This window comes from Schistocerca gregaria, unplaced genomic scaffold, assembly GCF_023897955.1.
Source record: "Schistocerca gregaria isolate iqSchGreg1 unplaced genomic scaffold, iqSchGreg1.2 ptg001495l, whole genome shotgun sequence".
Classification (NCBI taxonomy): domain Eukaryota; kingdom Metazoa; phylum Arthropoda; class Insecta; order Orthoptera; family Acrididae; genus Schistocerca; species Schistocerca gregaria.
The window spans coordinates 47,501-52,500 of record NW_026062785.1 but is presented as its reverse complement, the minus strand read 5'-3'; the positions used below and the strand labels follow the sequence as shown (position 1 = coordinate 52,500).

At 49.7% G+C, this 5,000-nt stretch overlaps 1 non-coding gene across 1 annotated transcript in view; it reads right to left on the bottom strand.

The window, feature by feature from the left end:
* The window catches only part of LOC126332671 (small subunit ribosomal RNA), a 1,893-nt gene extending 1,396 nt beyond the window's left edge, over positions 1-497 (bottom strand). Inside the window, exon 1 of the ribosomal RNA XR_007563849.1 lies at positions 1-497. This exon is cut by the window's left edge and continues 1,396 nt beyond it. This is a non-coding gene — a ribosomal RNA (small subunit ribosomal RNA).
* Between the last annotated feature and the right edge of the window lie 4,503 nt (positions 498-5,000).

Here is a 5,000-nt window from a genome sequence, read left to right as displayed (position 1 = left end):
GTTATTTTTCGTCACTACCTCCCCGTGCCGGGAGTGGGTAATTTGCGCGCCTGCTGCCTTCCTTGGATGTGGTAGCCGTTTCTCAGGCTCCCTCTCCGGAATCGAACCCTGATTCCCCGTTACCCGTTACAACCATGGTAGGCGCAGAACCTACCATCGACAGTTGATAAGGCAGACATTTGAAAGATGCGTCGCCGGTACGAGGACCGTGCGATCAGCCCAAAGTTATTCAGAGTCACCAAGGCAAACGGACCAGACAAGCCAATCCGATTGGTTTTGATCTAATAAAAGCGTCCCTTCCATCTCTGGTCGGGACTCTGTTTGCATGTATTAGCTCTAGAATTACCACAGTTATCCAAGTAACGTGGGTACGATCTAAGGAACCATAACTGATTTAATGAGCCATTCGCGGTTTCACCTTAATGCGGCTTGTACTGAGACATGCATGGCTTAATCTTTGAGACAAGCATATGACTACTGGCAGGATCAACCAGGGAGCTGCGTCAACTAGAGCTGAGCAGCCGGCCGCCCGGGAGTGTGTCCCGGGGGCCCGCGCGAACACGCAAGCGTCCGCTCAATTATTCTGCAAACAGGAGGAGGCCGAGCTCCCCTGCACGATACACCTCGAAACCCTCTCAGGTCCCGGCGGCGCGCAGCGCCGTCCTAGGTACTTGGTCGGTTTCGAGAGAGGCGCAATCGCCCGGAGTTAGGCGAGTAGACGGTTTTAGTGCGAACACCCTTGCTCCCAACTGAGCTTGCCGCTGCCGACAGAGGCCCGGGAGCGTGCTGTCGTGGCATTGCCGGCGGGAGACAACACGCGCCACCTATGGTGACCGGCAGCTCCAACGCCAGCGCCACACAAGGGCAAAGCCCCACTTGGGTGCAGAAGCGAACTCTCCCAGCACAGCGCACGCGCCAACACGTCCGCACAACTGCGATACAAACCACCTGCGAGAACCGCTGGGGCGACCGAGCAGCAGACGGCGTCGCGGCGCCGAGTGCCAGGCGGCGGCGCATCCTCAACGCACACAGTCCTCAATCAGACCAGCACACTGCAGATGTCCACCGCGCTTCGCACCGGGCTCGGCTGAACCAACTTTGGCCGCCAGGCGCCGCGTGCAGGGTGCGCCGCAGCGTAGCTGCGCCGCCTGCCGGGCCCGTCGGCTGGCGCTCCTGCCACTCGGCGCCCCCCACCAGCCGCCTGTTGCGCGTGCGCCCACGCAGCGCGCGGCCAACACGCCGGGCGGCCCCCCTTCACCGGCCGGGAACAGTCCCACCAAGCCACCGCCGCGTATCGCTTCATACCCACATGGGCCTAGTCACGCGTGTGGATGTGGCGGGTACCGCTGAAACAACCGGTTAATAGCTGTACCGATCGTCGCCATCACAGATTCACCTCCAGCGTGAACAACCGCTCAACAACGGATTTCCAGTTCATTTGCGTATCTTGGGCAGTAAACGTAGATGTCCACCTACATTTGCGAATTCAACAATTCTTGCATGCCAGGATGTCATGTGTCACGACACGCTACATCAGACCACATACACACTGCGACATGTGCAGAAGAGAACACGTGGAAGGTGGCCCGCGCACGTATGCGATGTACCTTCCGCGATCCACTGTCAACCGGCATCTGCGGCATGTCCCAGATATGGAACGCGGTCCACCAGGGTAGCACTTTGTGTGAGGCAATACGACAAAGTCGGAATACACGCGTCACTACATCAGACGGCTCACGCTGACCTGACCTGACCTGACTCACCGCACCACCACCCCCAGCGACCCAGGGTGACATACAATGCGTTCGTACGTTCCTCCCACACGCCTCTACGGCGTACCACAGTGCAACCTAGCTGTTATTGGGAGACGAGACAAGTAGCATCAAGCACAACATATGGAAATTGAGATTCGACACCGTTGGGCACAGCCAGCGTACGGTCACACGTATCACACTACTTCACTCTGTACGTAACGACCGATGATCGGTACAGCGTGTGGGTTACGCGTACGACATCAGCGGACAATGGACACAGACCATACCACGACGTACACTGAGGGCGTCGACATCTGAATGCAACTGAACAGCTGCGAGGCTCATTTAACACTCAAACGCCAGACCGACCAGCTTGAGAGGACAGAGACACAAAGAGGGGGACAGAGGGGGACAGAGGGGGGGGAGGGGGGGGGTCGGCGATATAGTCCTATTGCAGTACAATTGACAGTGGATAGCAGGAATATGTGGAAAGTAAGCAACACTCGCAAGACATCTACATGAGGATAACAACGACACCAGAGATTCCGAGCAGTGAACTATGTTAGGCAAAGGGACAACGTGGGTTAGGTTAAGGGACAACGTGGGTTAGGTTAAGGGACAACGTGGGTTAGGTTAAGGGACAACGTGGGTTAGGTTAAGGGACAACGTGGGTTAGGTTAAGGGACAACGTGGGTTAGGTTAAGGGACAACGTGGGTTAGGTTAAGGGACAACGTGGGTTAGGTTAAGGGACAACGTGGGTTAGGTTAAGGGACAACGTGGGTTAGGTTAAGGGACAACGTGGGTTAGGTTAAGGGACAACGTGGGTTAGGTTAAGGGACAACGTGGGTTAGGTTAAGGGACAACGTGGGTTAGGTTAAGGGACAACGTGGGTTAGGTTAAGGGACAACTTGAGTTAGGTTAAGGGACAACTTGAGTTAGGTTAAGGGACAACTTGAGTTAGGTTAAGGGACAACTTGAGTTAGGTTAAGGGACAACTTGAGTTAGGTTAAGGGACAACTTGAGTTAGGTTAAGGGACAAATTGAGTTAGGTTAAGGGACAAATTGAGTTAGGTTAAGGGACAAATTGAGTTAGGTTAAGGGACAAATTGAGTTAGGTTAAGGGACAAATTGAGTTAGGTTAAGGGACAAATTGAGTTAGGTTAAGGGACAAATTGAGTTAGGTTAAGGGACAACTTGAGTTAGGTTAAGGGACAAATTGAGTTAGGTTAAGGGACAACTTGAGTTAGGTTAAGGGACAACTTGAGTTAGGTTAAGGGACAACTTGAGTTAGGTTAAGGGACAACTTGAGTTAGGTTAAGGGACAACTTGAGTTAGGTTAAGGGACAAATTGAGTTAGGTTAAGGGACAACTTGAGTTAGGTTAAGGGACAACTTGAGTTAGGTTAAGGGACAACTTGAGTTAGGTTAAGGGACAACTTGAGTTAGGTTAAGGGACAACTTGAGTTAGGTTAAGGGACAAATTGAGTTAGGTTAAGGGACAAATTGAGTTAGGTTAAGGGACAAATTGAGTTAGGTTAAGGGACAACTTGAGTTAGGTTAAGGGACAACTTGAGTTAGGTTAAGGGACAACTTGAGTTAGGTTAAGGGACAACTTGAGTTAGGTTAAGGGACAACTTGAGTTAGGTTAAGGGACAACTTGAGTTAGGTTAAGGGACAAATTGAGTTAGGTTAAGGGACAAATTGAGTTAGGTTAAGGGACAAATTGAGTTAGGTTAAGGGACAAATTGAGTTAGGTTAAGGGACAACTTGAGTTAGGTTAAGGGACAAATTGAGTTAGGTTAAGGGACAACTTGAGTTAGGTTAAGGGACAACTTGAGTTAGGTTAAGGGACAACTTGAGTTAGGTTAAGGGACAACTTGAGTTAGGTTAAGGGACAACTTGAGTTAGGTTAAGGGACAACTTGAGTTAGGTTAAGGGACAACTTGAGTTAGGTTAAGGGACAACTTGAGTTAGGTTAAGGGACAAATTGAGTTAGGTTAAGGGACAAATTGAGTTAGGTTAAGGGACAAATTGAGTTAGGTTAAGGGACAAATTGAGTTAGGTTAAGGGACAAATTGAGTTAGGTTAAGGGACAACTTGAGTTAGGTTAAGGGACAACTTGAGTTAGGTTAAGGGACAACTTGAGTTAGGTTAAGGGACAACTTGAGTTAGGTTAAGGGACAACTTGAGTTAGGTTAAGGGACAAATTGAGTTAGGTTAAGGGACAAATTGAGTTAGGTTAAGGGACAAATTGAGTTAGGTTAAGGGACAACTTGAGTTAGGTTAAGGGACAAATTGAGTTAGGTTAAGGGACAAATTGAGTTAGGTTAAGCGATAATCTGGTACAGCCACAGTTAGGTTAAGCGATAATCTGGTACAGCCACAGTTAGGTTAAGCGATAATCTGGTACAGCCACAGTTAGGTTAAGCGATAATCTGGTACAGCCACAGTTAGGTTAAGCGATAATCTGGTACAGCCACAGTTAGGTTAAGCGATAATCTGGTACAGCCACAGTTAGGTTAAGCGATAAACTGGTACAGCCACAGTTAGGTTAAGCGATAAACTGGTACAGCCACAGTTAGGTTAAGCGATAAACTGGTACAGCCACAGTTAGGTTAAGCGATAAACTGGTACAGCCACAGTTAGGTTAAGCGATAAACTGGTACAGCCACAGTTAGGTTAAGCGATAAACTGGTACAGCCACAGTTAGGTTAAGCGATAAACTGGTACAGCCACAGTTAGGTTAAGCGATAAACTGGTACAGCCACAGTTAGGTTAAGCGATAAACTGGTACAGCCACAGTTAGGTTAAGCGATAAACTGGTACAGCCACAGTTAGGTTAAGCGATAAACTGGTACAGCCACAGTTAGGTTAAGCGATAAACTGGTACAGCCACAGTTAGGTTAAGCGATAAACTGGTACAGCCACAGTTAGGTTAAGCGATAAACTGGTACAGCCACAGTTAGGTTAAGCGATAAACTGGTACAGCCACAGTTAGGTTAAGCGATAAAGTTGGTTAAATTTGGTATTGTGTGGGAAGGGGGCAGAGAGAGAGGGGGGGGGGGGTGGATAGTGGTGGCAGTACACGGATGCCTGAGTCACCGTCAGATACGTCACGTCGGTTCGATGCTTGTAGCAAGAGGCTGGCGGATGTGTGTCTCTCACTTCTGCAATTTTTCATGTGGTATAACACGAGGGCGGGGGATGATATTTGGTGCCCCTCTGTGTAGGATGTGTGTTGGTGGT